Source organism: Cynocephalus volans, chromosome 8 (genome assembly GCF_027409185.1).
Source record: "Cynocephalus volans isolate mCynVol1 chromosome 8, mCynVol1.pri, whole genome shotgun sequence".
NCBI lineage: Eukaryota > Metazoa > Chordata > Mammalia > Dermoptera > Cynocephalidae > Cynocephalus > Cynocephalus volans.
Genome location: NC_084467.1, coordinates 83978694 through 83993756, shown reverse-complemented (window position 1 = coordinate 83993756; position 15063 = coordinate 83978694).

The following is a 15063-nucleotide window of genomic DNA, read 5'->3' as shown; positions in this document are numbered from 1 at the left end:
TACCCATCAAAATGCCTACCCCATTGAAGGCATTCAGTAAATATTTGTTTAATGGATAAATTAATTCATAAATGAATGAATAAAAGGAAGTAAGACACAAATCCATTGTCCCAGTTTTGTAGAAAACAAGGCTCAGTTTTATCCAAGGTTCCACAGCTACTAATTAGAAAAGTTGGGTTGCAAACCCAGTTTTTCTTACTCCAAGTCCAATATTCTTTCCTCTATTCCAGCAGCACTCATGACAGTATTTTCTTGCCTTGCTCTGGATGTTGGCATTTTATCTTCATTTTGCATGTGCGATTTGTTCTAAGTTAAAGAGTGTCTGGACTCGGCTCAGGAAGAAATTCAGTAAACAAGTTTCATGCTTATGCTGATAGCATGTGATATTTTAAATATACCTAAACTATGATAAAATGTGGAAGCACCAAATTTATATAGTACGTATGTTTAATGCAAAATAAAAATATCACCACAGAAAGTATTGAGCAAATAAATCCTCCTTGGGTTTTCTTTCTTGAAGCTATTGCCTTAGAAAATTAAACATAGCCAGATAAATGTCCTTCCCAAAGGCATTATGGTAATTCCAAAGCAGAATCTTAGGTCATAAGTAAGGTTTAGAGAGTTTCTTCAACTAGCTAACATTCGGGCTGTCCATGCACCTTGCCTTTACTGATGGAAATGTGTTCATTGTGGGCAGCATGCTGGGAAACTTACATGCATGACCATAGAATCATAAAATTGAATTTTAAAATGTCAACATGTTATCCAATACAGTTTGTGCAGAATGGAAATGATCCAGAAGCATTAGGAAGCAAACCAGTTTTTCAGTGCGAAGAACTTTAAAAATCAAGAATAAGGCAAGTAGAAGAAGAACACTTCGGAAATAAAGCCAGCAAGATTAAGGACAGGGGTACCAGGAAAAAAGGACCTAGACTCCGGCAGCGACTGTCATTCCGCAGGAGCTGTGGTAGGAAGGACCCTATGGTGCTGCTGGACTGCACATCCCTAGGCTGCCTGCTTGCAGGAGCTGAACCGAACACCTGTCTCCCTTTTGTAAGTGGAGGGAAGAGGGAGTGGGAAGCCCAGAGAAAGAGAAAACATTGCAAGAGTTATGAATCACAGTCAGTGAAGTTTCTAGAGATGGGATGGTGCAGTGAAAAGAGCACTGGCCTACAAGACAGGTTTTGCAGAGTGACTTCAACTGGGGGTTTTGGGGCCTGTCACAGCACTTCATAAGTGTTTGCTGTTACTATCTCTAATATTATAGTTAGCACCATTTTTCTCAATTACATTTAAATGATTATTGCTAATATATAGGAAATCTATTGATTTTTTTCAGGCTTATGTACAGTAATCTTACTGAATGCTGTAAATGTTTCTTCCTACTGCCCTTAGGATGCATCCAAACTCTTTGAAAGGTTTCAAATATTTTATTCTTTAGCCATAAAGAAATTCTTTCACATCTTCAGATGAGGCAGGTTCTTTCTGGCTTCCAGCTTTTCACACATGCTCCTTCCTGTGTTTGGAGCACCTCCATCTTCTCTTCCTAACTCCTAATAATTCTTTAGGTCTCAGATTAAATATCATTTCTTCTGGATGTCGTCTTTACCTCTCCCCATCACCATCCCCACTGACAAAATCAGATTAAGTGCCTCTACTGCATGTTTGCATGGCAGCCACCTGTTAGCATAGCTGCCCTGTCAAAGAACTTGTCATGCTGTATTGAAACTGCTTTTTTCATTACCTCCCTGGGTAGGTTATTAGATTCTGTGAGGGAAGAAAATCCATCTATCTCATTCAACATTTTATGCCAAGCACCTAACATTTAAGTCACATGAGTACTTACAAACTACTTGTGAAATACATGGGTAAATGAATGAATGAGTGAATGAATGAATGAATGAATGCATGAGTTAAATCTAAAGTCCTCAATATAGCTTATTAGGACCTGGTGGCTGCTTACCTCTCTGGTCTCTTATCTTGCCACGTAGTACACAACCATCTACCCACCAGCCATCTTGAATTTATTTCAGATCCTCAAAAATACCATGCTCTCTTTGCCTGCAGGAATTTGTATGTGCTATTCTCTTGCCTGAAATATTCTCCTCAATTACCCTCTTCCGAAGCAACTCCTTTTTATCTTTCAGGAATCGATCAAGTTGGCTTTTCCTGTGATACCCTTCCCCTTACCCACTTCTTACCCCATCTCGATTAGGTCCTCCTCCAAGGTACTCCCTCAGAACCTTCCCTTCCTCTATGATGAAACTGCTTAGATTTTTCTGGCACATCCTCTTCCTACCAGCTATTGTTCAGACCCACACATGTGCAGAAACATGAGACTTCCTCTCTTTCTGTCTTCAAAATACCTGTTGCCTTTTTGCCTACAAATAGAGTTTGTTCATTTTCACTGTACCACACCTCTCTCTTGAATGTATCTGGTCTATGTCTTTCAGGAATGAATATGTTTGCAAGTCAATGGATTCTTCAATTCCCATATTATTGGGATAAAGAGAGCATTATCTAGGTGAGTAAAATTGATATCTCACAACTTTGAGCATCACACCGTGGCTACAGACACGTGGGCTTAAACTGTTTACATCATAACCATTATGAATGCAGGTTACATTGCACCTTTACAAAATAAGGCATAAGGAAGGAATAGATAATGGGCGCAAATCAGCCACCATTCTGGAGATGCTATCCAAGGTGTACACTGATAATAGGCCAGCTGTATCATTTCTGATACTACAAAGATCATACATCTTTATATATATATATATATATATATATATATATATATATATATATATATAAAGCAACATTTGTGCTGATTCCCACTGTCCCAGTCATTTGCCTGTATGTTCTCAGATAAATTCTCTAAACTCCTCCTCCTCTTCTTGGAATTACACTAAACCACATTTCCCAGACTCCTTTGGATGGAGCCTCTATCAGGAACTAAGTCTTCTATATGGTTCTGGAGAAGATGGGTTGTACCACACAGTCCCTCCCTTCTGAGGGTCCATCTCCCACCAGACAGCCCAGCTTATGGATTCTGGTAATATCAACTTCTCCTGTTGTCTCAACCCTAGGGACTGTAGTGGCTTCCTGTTCTTATTACTATCTGGGATGCCACACCATCTCCTCTGTGACTTTTGAGGTCTTTCATCATCTGTGGAAGCAATTTTCAATATTAAATTCTCTCTGTTGAAACACCTGGAATGGATTCTTTCTCCTTGACTGGAACCTAACTGGTACACCCAGAAAAATCTAAAATATTCAACCAAAGTAAATGTATTAGAGTAAATAATACTGTGAACATCTTAAATTCTTGGTGCAAAGTTACTATGTCACTGATATTAAATTTATCCTCTCCTTTTTCAACCCTTGGCCTCCATTTGGAATTCCATATCTGTATACTTTTTTCAGTTAAAAATGTAAAAGAAATGTAGTTCTGGTTCATATTTTAACAAAATTCCCACTGAAATTGAAATCTTAAAATGGAAGTTTCAAAATTAATAGGAAGGAGAATTTGAGGGTAAACTGGAAAGTTGAGGCTTAAAACTCCATTGCATCTTATATCAGAGAAACTAACATATTATTTCAAGTAGAAAGTGATTAGATGTTGACCAAATAGTGCTAAGCAATTTTTAAACACCTTGGACTCAGTCAAATAGCAAAAAAGTCTTTTTTTCCTCAAAAAAATTTTTTGGAAATTTAAGAATCCAGATTTTTCTTAAAAAAAAGGCTTCTTTTTCGTGACCGGCACTCAGCCAGTGAGTGCACCGGCCATTCCTATATAGGACCCGAACCCACGGCGGGAGCGACGCTGCGCTCCCAGCGCCACACTCCCCTGAGTGCGCCACGGGCTCAGCCCCTAAAAATGCTTTTATACTCCAAATATACTTATGTTTAAATTGTTTTAAGCTCTCTTGTAGGTAAGAGACCTAAGACCTGAGGTGTTAAGTTTCCTAACAATCCTTAAAACATCACCTTTTAAAAGGAATTACATTTTCTAGTATTGAAACCGAAAGGGAAACTGCTTCTGGAATTAAGCCAACAAACAGCCCTATAGCTTACAGTCCAGGGGATGCGGAGTACTAAAATTAGCAAAACTATCTTCTTCAAATTAACTTTAGTGAAGTGGTCACTTTTTTCATGCCATATGAAAACATCCAAAAGTCGTCAAAGGTGGATTCATCTTGAACCCCATGTAACGGGGAAATTATTAGATTTCCCCACAAATACTGTCATGACAAAGCTAAAGCAAGGGGCTCACGGTACACACAAGCATTGGAGGCTATTTTTCACCCACTCTCAAGGCTTCTCTCTCTGTCCCTTCCCAAAACACCACTCACTTTACAAGGTGTGCCCTGGACTGTCAGCTAAATTACCACATTCTCTGAAAGCCCTTTCCTAGCCTTCTGACAGCAGAGGGTACGCTAGGGATAGACCTACAGAAGTCAGGGAGCCATGAGAACAAGTGAAAACAAGACCCCAAACTCTTTACTCTTCTGTTCTCCAATTCCTCTAACACAGCCTGGACAAGAGCGCCACTAAATATCATTCTGAAAGGAGCAATACTCGCCCGGTTTCCCCACTCTGGGCACCGTCTGCACTTGTCTGCTGAGCCCAATTTCATATATCTACTGTGAAAACTATAGAAGAATGTTTCTTTTAATTCTGGTATTTTTATTAAAAACGTTCAGGTGAGAATTTCCCAACCCTTAATATAGTCCTTTAAATAACAGAAATTTCTACACTGTATAGAAATTACCTTAATTGCACCCCAGAGAGATAATGGTCTGGCCTTGTTTTCAATGCCTCCAGTGATATGGAGCCCACCCACTCCCAAGGCAACTCATTTCATTGCTAGGCAGAGCTAGTATCTGAAAGCACTTTCTTAGGCTGAAATAAATTTTCTGTTACTTCTAATAGCTACCATTTATAGAGCCATCACAATGTGCCAGAGATTGTTACTTCATACAATACTTCTAATCAAACATCATGAAAACCCTACAAGGCAGACATTATGCCATTCTTAATTGAGGGAAATAAAGCTCAGGAAGTTTTATTTATCTGCCCAAGATCACAGCCATGCTAGAGTTTGTACAACTCTGCCATACTGCTTTCAACTTCCAAAGAAATTAAATTCTTGGAAATGCAAACATTTACTATTAAATAAAGTGTCATCCTTTACAGTGTCATACCTTGGGAGGTTTACCTATACCCTCTTTCCAAATATCTAAAACAGCTGCTTTTAGGCAACAGGACAATGATTTTTTTTTCTCCCAGTAAATCTGAGTGGTTTTGAAGAAATAGACAAATGCCCAGGTATTAAAATTCATACAACTGTCTGCATAAAAAGATACATGAATGTGAATAGGGCCACATGCGTCCCTCCTCCCACCTATGTGCAAACATTTACATACACATACACACACACCTAAACACCTACACACACGACGAGAATCAGGAAGAGATAATTTTTCATCCCCATGTAAATTACTGAGGTTTCCCCCACCCACTTTCCATGTGAGAGAGCCAGAGTAAACTCCCGAGGTGGTGGCAGGTGGAAGAAGATGGAGATTGGGGGAAGTGAAAAGGAAAGCATTGCCACTGTGGAGTAGCCAGGTGGCCAGGCGATCCCCCCAAAAGCCACAAATGCCCTATCCCACAAATGCCACAAGGTCTGGGAGAAAATGCAAAGCTGAAAAAGGCCAGATTCTTGCCCCTAAGGGAGTCATGATCAAGTGGGAAAACACAAATTAACAACTCCACTAAAAGTGAGTTCACACACTGCAACTAATCACTTTCATTGCTGTTAATCACACAGTGCCTCTCAGCAGAGCAGTTAGAAGCGAGGATGTTGGGTTTGAAACCTGGCTCTACTGCAGAGCTATGTCCTCCCATGGAAGAGTTGTGCTCACCCCACTCTGCTAGACAAGCTGTGGCTCCTGAGCTAGGTCCTTCTTGTAAACTGATTCTAAATGTGGTTTGTGAGTCTGAATGGAGCTTAAGAAGACTACCAGGTGGGTGATTTCTAAACTACATGACTGTCATTTGGCATATTATAATTAGCAAAATCATAAAATATATCCCAGTCTTTCTCAGTCTTCAAACCCATGTAACTTCCAGAAGTTCATCATAAAGTTCAACATAAAGGTCAAAGACCTGACATCTCAAGTGCCAAGCTTAGGTGACCAACTGTCTCTGCTCAGGAATGAGGGGTTTCCCAGGATGTGGGAATTTCAGTGCTAAAAACCAGACAGTCCTGAGCAAAACAGAACAGTTGGTCAACCTATCAAGGCCACTTTGTGATTTAGTAGCAGACTCAGGCCTCTTCTGTATGTTCTGATCCACACCTCCCACTCAAAACATTTGTGAAAGGGGACACAGGGGACCAGCTCAGGTACACTCAGAAATAAACCAACTTATCAAATAAGGGAAAATGGAAGAAGAGAGTCATATCAGTGCCAGAAGGAACAGTCATTGCCGGGGTCCTCCCACCCAGAAGAGAGAGCCCGCCATGGGAACTGATTAATGTAGTGACAGTCCTTTAGCTTCAGATACAGCAGCAGTACATTTTTACAAAGCTGCAATCTTCTCTTCGAAAAGGAAAATACAATAAAAAGGTACTGCAAAGTTAAGCATATATATCATTCTAAGGCACAGTCTTGAAATAACCCTACTTTATGTCCAGAGAACACAACAAAGGAAAATTAAATAACTATCAAAAATGAGTATTTACATATTCATTCCTTCAGCAAAATGTATATTGGGGGCCCACTACATGCAAGACTGTGTGGAACTCTGGGGACCCACAGTGAAGGACTCAGTTCTTGTCTGTTAGGCATCTTATTTAGATCTTCCACTGCGTTCAGAATATCCGCTTCCTAGTTTGGGGCTATTTTAACCAGTGTAGACTTGTTCTCCAGGGTGTGGGCTATGCACAGAAAACATTTAGTAATTCAATTGCCTCATTTACCATTTTCCCTTAGGAAGAAACCGTAGCCAATGAATTTTTAATGCATTCAGCTTACATTTTCTTCTTTGGGAGCTTATTTCTGTCCACCAGTGTAGCTTAGCCATCAGGTAGCACAGACATATTAAAGACAAATGAAGGTAGAAACCCAACAGGAGGAAAATTATTGTTTTTGCCATTACCAAGCACTTCTTGTATTGAATCAGTACTGAAACCATTTTTCCCTTCCTAATTTATTATCATTACCTTAGCTCTAAAGTGTTTATGGCTTTATTCTGCACCTGGAGGGGCAACCACCCTCGGAACTCAGGCAGGGAGACCAAGCCGACCCAACCCCACTGATCAGAATAACACATCCTTATCTGTTCTCTGACATCGCCCTCTTTTCAGCTAGCCTCAGACAACACTCCACTGTTCTAGCTGATGATGCCTGACAGGGGAGATGACTGATTCAAGTGACAGAAAGGGTTTCAATAGAGAGAAGGGCCTGTTTAAACTCGGGCCTGTCTGCTCCAGTAAATCTCCGGTTTTATCAGTGAGGTGCAACCGGCTCATTTCGACTAGATCGGTGGCAGTCCATCTCTTTAGAACCCCTTGTCAGGGAAGCCTTCAGGTGCCTCAGCATGCCAGGTTTGATATGAGTCAAACCTGGTGTGAACAAGGATTAACCTAGAAGATTGCGCGAGACTGCCTTTAAGTATATTTCAGGCAGAGACGTGAGAGACTATAAACTCGATTAAACAAGGTAAACTTTCCTGTGTTCCTCGGCAGCATGCATCTCATTTGCATTCCTTCAGCAGTTTGAATAAACATAACCATTGACCTGGGCAGCTCTAGCTGAGAGAGCCCCGGAGCCCTCACAGCGCGAGGAGGAATAATTTCAGCGTCGTCGTGGCAAGACTGGACAGCCTGTCAGAAACATAAAAACGGCTTTGGAAATCTGCATGTCTGTGTGAAGGTATAAAATATTCATACCTCAGATTAAAATATTTTATTGAATTAATATTGATTTACTATTAATTTTTAAATAGATTCATATTTCATGAGGCACTGACAATGAACCCACCGATTGGGCCTCAGTGAGTGAAACCAATTACACAAATCGTTAAGGAAGCAACCAAGAAAACAGCTTTCCATGCCTGGGAGAGACAAAAAGAACGTGAAAGTCTGGCTTTATGATAAAGTCAAAATAGAATCTATACAGTGACTAAGAAAAATACCTTCTTGCCCTGCTCACTTTTATAAAGCTTTTTTTTTTCTTTTTAATATCTGCCAATGGAGCATCTTTTGGCCAGATTTTTTTTTTAACAAAGACATCTATGTTTGGTCTCACGTTTGAAAACGTCAGTGTGATGACATTTTTTAAAATTGCGATTAATTCTTACCTTCCAAAAGGCATTGATGGCTATGCTCAGTTAGCACCTTCAGACACGAAGCAACAGGGGGTACGATGAGGGCCCCGAGTGTTCTGGTACACCTTCACTTCAATCAGAGTCCAGAAAATTAACCTCCCCCCACCTCAGCTCTCTTGTTATGTTTTCCGCAATCATACCTGTATCTTTGTCTGGAAACTCATATTGCCATCATTTCATTGAGTTCCCTCTTCGTAGGAAAATGTTTTCTAATTTATACAAAGCCTTTTTACAGACAAGGCAGCAGACCCAGTTCATCTTTATTCATCTTCCTTTTCTTTTTATATCTCATTCATGTTTTCCTTTTCTTATTCGGTCATTCTAAATTGAGCCACCCTTGCTCAGTGTATTGCAGTCAGTCCCTTTTTTTGCACAAAACACCAGTTTGTACAGTTACAGGACAAAATAAGGATTATTCTTCACTTTGCAATGAAGGGTTTTACTGTGAACAAGAAGATTGTAAAAGGCATGGGAAATCTGCAGGAGATGCTAGAGTGGGTTAGGATAGCCACATGGGGCTAAGATGATGCCCAGGGTCTCCTAATTAGATAAAGCCATTGTTTAGATTCAGACAATACCTGTTTACAGTTCAATAAACAACTTGTCACAGTTGCTTGCTCAAAGCAGACCTAGATGTCAATGCAAACAGTTAGTACAGAGGTAGTGAAATAAATTGGTCTCCTGAGTAAATAAATTGAGCAGCAATGTGAAACTGGCTCATCAGTACTGAGGAAGATAATCATTTATAAAGGTTTAAAATGGCGTTTCATAAGTATTGACATTTAGAGAAATGTCTTTCCCCATCTAAATGACTATCCCCCTCCCCTTTCCTATTTCCACCAGCCACTAAAAAAAAGAAAAGAAAAGAAAAATAACAAAATAAAAAGAGAGAAAAAAGTATTACTGGGATCACTGCATCAAAGTTTCATAATGCTTTGTATATAAAATTTAATAAACATCCCAAACATGCCTTGTCTTGAATATAAGTTATGAATATAAATTCTATAAGTTTGGCACCTGCCTTCAAGGATTTTCCATTCTGTCATCATAGAATTGAACCAGACAAAAAGACAAGACAAGTGGAAAGGTCATTTGGCCAAATGCCCAGGTTTTGTTGTTGCTGTTTCTTGTTGATGAGTGATGAAGGGGAAACCAATAAAGGAAAGAACACAGAGGAGGTGTGTACTTGGAAACCATTATCAGGGAGATGAAGCCAGGGCAGCAGGGAGAGGAAATGAGGTGATGCTATTTGGTGACTTCTTTTGTGGCGATAATGACTGCACACAGTGCCATTCCCTTTCCCAAAAATCTTTGAAAGAAAGTGTCTGTCCTAGGACATGTAACTAAACAACTGAATTCAAGGATTTTATAACAAATTTTTATACATACAAACAGAAATCAGAGAGAACTCCATGCACGCGTAAACACCAGGAGGCAAAGTGGCACATTCCAATTCCCCAGATAAGTTAAAAGAAGGCATTGAAGTTGACTCGCTGCCATCTTTAAGCCCTTGCTATAGTATACGAAAGGTCTTCAAAAAGTTTACGGAAAGATTTGTATTATCTTTTTATTCTGTTTTGAAGTACTCTTGTACAATGTACACCAGCACATTAGAGCAAAAGCAGGCACGCAACCGAGATGGCATTATCGGCAAAGGCGGCGGGAGACTCAAGTTTTATATATTTGATAGATATCAGAAGACTTGTTCCCACTGCATTCTTTCCCCCTTTCTTCTTTTCTTTTAACTCCACCTTTATGCCACACACACACACACACACACACACACACACACACACACACACACACTAAGTGAAAGAGCTCTTGCCCCCAAAATGATAGAGGGCACATTTCCAACTGGACTCACTTAACAATTGTAGCACTTATTTTCTAAGCACTCAGTTACCTGCCCCTTATTAAAAGCTTACTGACTTCTGCCACTATAAATAACATTTATTTCCCTCTAACTTGTAATTTTTAAAACTTTCACATGGAGTTTGCAGCAGCAGAGTCTTTTCTCTGAATGAAGAAAATAAAATGGGAGCATACTCAATACTATCATAAGCCCCAATGATCCTTTCTCAAGATGAATATTTAACATCTGCCCTTATAGCACATACTCTCTGTATTCCTGGCTCTTTAAAAGCACACCTGCATTTTCAAGTGGAGTTCGCAAACTGACTTCAAGGTCTCTCTCACTGGCATTTCTGTTGTGGTCACAGGCCTGAGAGCACATAATGCCAGGATTATTGCTGACCTGCCCTCTGTGGAAATCTGAGCTCCGTGGTGTCTTTATAAAATGTTAGCTTTCAAGAATACTCAAGACAAAATTGGCAATGGATGTAGTTTTTTGCCTCTATTCCCAGCTTCCATGTTCTGAGACAAAATCTCATTCACTCCATACTTCTCAGAAGAGCCCAGAGGTTTTCATCTCCTCGCCTTTTAGAGCCTTTTTGGGGGAAAGCTCGGCAATGCAGAGAGAAAAAGGAAGGAATTGGTATGGGAAAGCCCAAGTCCTAGTCCCATCTCTTTATGGCTGCATAATCTTGTTCAAGCCAGAGCCTCCTCAGCTCACATTCCTCACGTGTTAAATAAGTAAATCATATAATAAAATGATTTACTTCCCAAGGAGGATGCACATGTTACAGTTACAAAATAGATAAAGTATACTGAAACTTAAAGGGCCAATTAGGTGCTATTCCCCTAAATGATTATTCATTTTCTTGAAAATTTAACTGAACATTTATTATGTTTGAGGCTATACAGAGTGATGGGTGAGATAAGGTCTCTGTCCTTGGAGATACAGTATGACAGAGAATGTCGTGGAAAGAATAATACTAATAGCATTACATTAGAACCATAACAGAGGTATTAACCAAGTGTTATGAGGCCACAGATATAGACGCATTTAATTATTTTGGAGGCAAGTCATGGAAACTGTGTTATTATTAAAATATATATAATGGGCAAAATATTAAGGTCTATCAGACAGTAGGGGGATATAGATTGTAGCTATAGCCAAAGTCTGAAGCTCAAGGAATGAAGTTCTAATGCTTCTATTCTAAGTCCCAACCAGCACACAGGAGAAGTGAACAAGGGCCATCAGCACCTGGCCAGCTCCTGTTCAAGGTCTGCAAGTCACATGCAGATGGTCACTTCAACAAAGGCAGACTCTTCCTGCTTTTGAACCGTGGAATTGACTGCTTAGAAGCACCATAAGTCATTTTTCACCATTCTCCTTTCTTCAGATACATTTTTCATACCTTGCTGAAATTTTTCAGATTTTTCAGATTCAAACATACTAACTGAGAAAATAAATTTACTTCAGATGTTGAGCCAATTTCAGGTCTAGAGGCTTGGGAAGTCCTCCAGAGAAGGGATTTGAGCAGACTCTTCCTCAGCTCATCCTCGTATGCTGGGGATCCCCAACTCTTCTCATTTACAGACACCTTCTGAGTGAGCTCACCCATGCCTATGACATTAACCACCGACCACTTGCACTGGTGAATGCTGCATCTCTATCTCCAGCCAGCCCACACAGCCAACTCCAAAACCAAACTCACTTCCAACATTACAAATCCGCTTTCCTCCTGTGTTTCCTTATCTCTGTAGAAGACACCATCACCTGCTTCTTTACTCAAGACAGGAAGCAAAAACTCATCATTCTTTATTCCTCCCTCTACCTTAACTCCCTCTGTCTTTCAGACCCATTGACTAAGCCTTATCAATTCCACGTCCTTACCATTTCTCATCTCTATACCCTCCTCTCCTTCCTCCTTTGATTGCCAGAGTTCAGCCTGCATTACCTTTTGTCTAAAATTGGAAATAGCCACCTAAATGTCTTTCAGGCTCTAATCTCACTTCCTCTAACTCACTCTTCAAATGCTACCAAAGTGACAATGATCTTTAAAAGCCAAGAGAGATCATGTAACCCTCCTTCTTAAAATCCTTCAAAAGCTTCCTATAGTTTATCAACGAAAGAGCAAAATTCTTCAAATGACATAGAAGACCCTAAAATATCTGGCCTAGCAGTTGAATTGACCTCAGAATTCTTATAACTCCCTGACTCTTCCATGTGGTTTCATAACTCCCTGCCTTTGCTCTTACTGAATCCCTTTGTCTGAAAAGCCTGCCTCCTATCCCTCAACCTTCTGTTCTAAAAATACTCTTTTCTAAGACTCATTCAAGATGCCCCCTTCTCTGGGAATTCCTTATTTACCTTATCAGACTCCTGAGATAGAATTGACCGTCCCTTCCTTTATGCCCTCCCCCTGAACTTTGTCCAGATATCTAAAACATGTTTCCCCTTTCCTGGAGAGGAAGTTCCCCAATGGCAAGGTCTATACCAGTGTATGTCATATGTGCAGAACATAACACAGTATCTCGCATACATGCCATTCTCAATCAATGCTGAGTGAATGAATGAATGATGCCACCCATTCCAGGAAAAGGAGTTTCATGTATCACAAATGCCCAGAAGAGTGTCTGGAATATAGTCAAGTACTCAAAAGATATTTGTTGATTCCTCTCATTCTTTGCCAGTGAACTGAAGATCTGGTCACTATTTTAAATGTTCTCTTTCTCCATATATTTTCTTCTCTAGTATGACAATGCCCATAGCAGGCTTAGGCAGTATGCATTATACCACTATCAAATACTGACACAGATACAAGACGACCTTCCTGGCTAAATGTTTTGCTACTGAAAGCTCCTTGGGGGCTTCCTTCTTAGTGTCAGCCTTATAAAATACACTTCCAAGGACTCAGAATTAGTCTGGGAAACGGATTAACGAGTACAAAGTTACAGGTAGAGAGGAAGAATAAATTCTGGTGTTTGAGGCTGACTATAGCTATTAACATTATATTGTATATTTTTAAATAGCTAGAAAAGAGGATCTTGAATATAATCAGTATGAAGAAAAGACAAGTGTTTAAGTGATGGATATGCTATCTACCCCAAGTGAATCATTGTACAACATATGCGTGTATTGAAACAACACACTCTACTCCACAAATATGTACAACTAAAGATAAATAAAAAATAAAAACTGCTTTATTTTTCCACTCATCTGCTGAACAACTATACCAAGGCATGGAAAATTCTACTAACCCAGAGAGAAAATATCACACAAAATCTATTCCTAGTATGTTTAGATCTCTGAGATTTACATAAAATTCATAGTTAAGCTTATGAAAGTTCAGAATAGACATACTTTTTAAAGGTGAGATGAACTGTCAAATATCCCCTACTATTGGCACACAGAATTCTGAGATTTCTATTAGAGAATGATAACCTTTGGCTTCTCAATCTTTAAGAGAATATTTTGAAATGCAAATACTCCTAGGTAGAAGCAAGGTTGGTATCTAGCATATATACATGATCAATAAGGCCAGGGTAGTGGTTTATGGCTGACATTAGTTTTGATTATTCAGAGCTAGTTTATTACCCGATGTTAAATATATAGCCTATTACTACAGTCCAGAAGGAACACCACCTTGAGTCTCACCTTCACAGATTTAGAACTGAAAAGGACTTTATAGATCATCCAGTCCAACTCCTACATTACATTTAAGAGATTCATTTTTTCATGCATATATTTATACATTCATTCATTCAACCAATCTTTACTGAAGACCTACTATGTAGCAAAAATATTTCTCTAGGAACTTGGAGAGCAGGAATAAGCTAATCAGATGAAAATCCAAGCCCTCATATGGCTTACATGGTACTGGAGAGGGATAAGCAATCAACAATACATAAGTAAAATTTATTTTTTACTTGGTTGCTTGGGATTGTCAAATGGTGATTAGTGCTATGAATAAAAATACAATAGGGAAGAGGATAGAATATGCCAGGCAGGAAGTCAAGTTGGTTGTGGTTTTAATATCAGCGACTAGGAAAGTCCTCACTGAGAAGGTGACTTTTAAAAGAAGACCTGAAGGAGAGGAAGAAGGTAGTTGTGCAAATACCTGAGAAAGAAGGGTATCCCAGACAGAGAGAAGAGCAAGCACAAAGATCAAGAATTTGTCTGATTTGTTAATAAAAAGAAAAAGAAAAAGAATGAGGATAATGTGTTTAGTATAGAACAAGATAAGGGAAGAAAAGTAGAAGATAAAGTTCAAAGGACTGGTGAGGGGCCAGATCATAACAGAGCCTTTGTAGCCATTTTAAAGATGGTTTTTACTGTGAGTGAGAAGGCAAGCAATTGGAAGGGTTTGAGCTGAAGAGTGACCTGCTCTGCCTACATTCTTAAAGGGTCTTTGTGCTGCTATGCTGAGAATAGACTGATGTGGGGAAGGACAGAAGTGGATAAAACAAGCAGGAGGTTATTACATTGATTGAGGTGAGAGAGGATGATGTAGACTAGACTGGTAGTGGTGGGGATTGGTGAGATGTGGCCAAATTCTGGCTCTACATCAATAGTAGAGCCAATAGGATTTGCCAACAGATTGATTATGAAGAATAAGAGAGAAAAAAAGACAAGAGTGACTCTGAAGTTTTGGGGTCTTAGCAACTGGAACGATGGTGTTGTCATCAACTGAACAGAGAAGCCCAAGGAAAGAGCAGGTCTGGGGGAGTGGTGATGATCAGGAGCTAAGTTTGGGACATTTTAAGTGTGAGAGAGGAGATGACTTGTCAGTCAAATAATCAGATGCAGAGATGGATACTCAG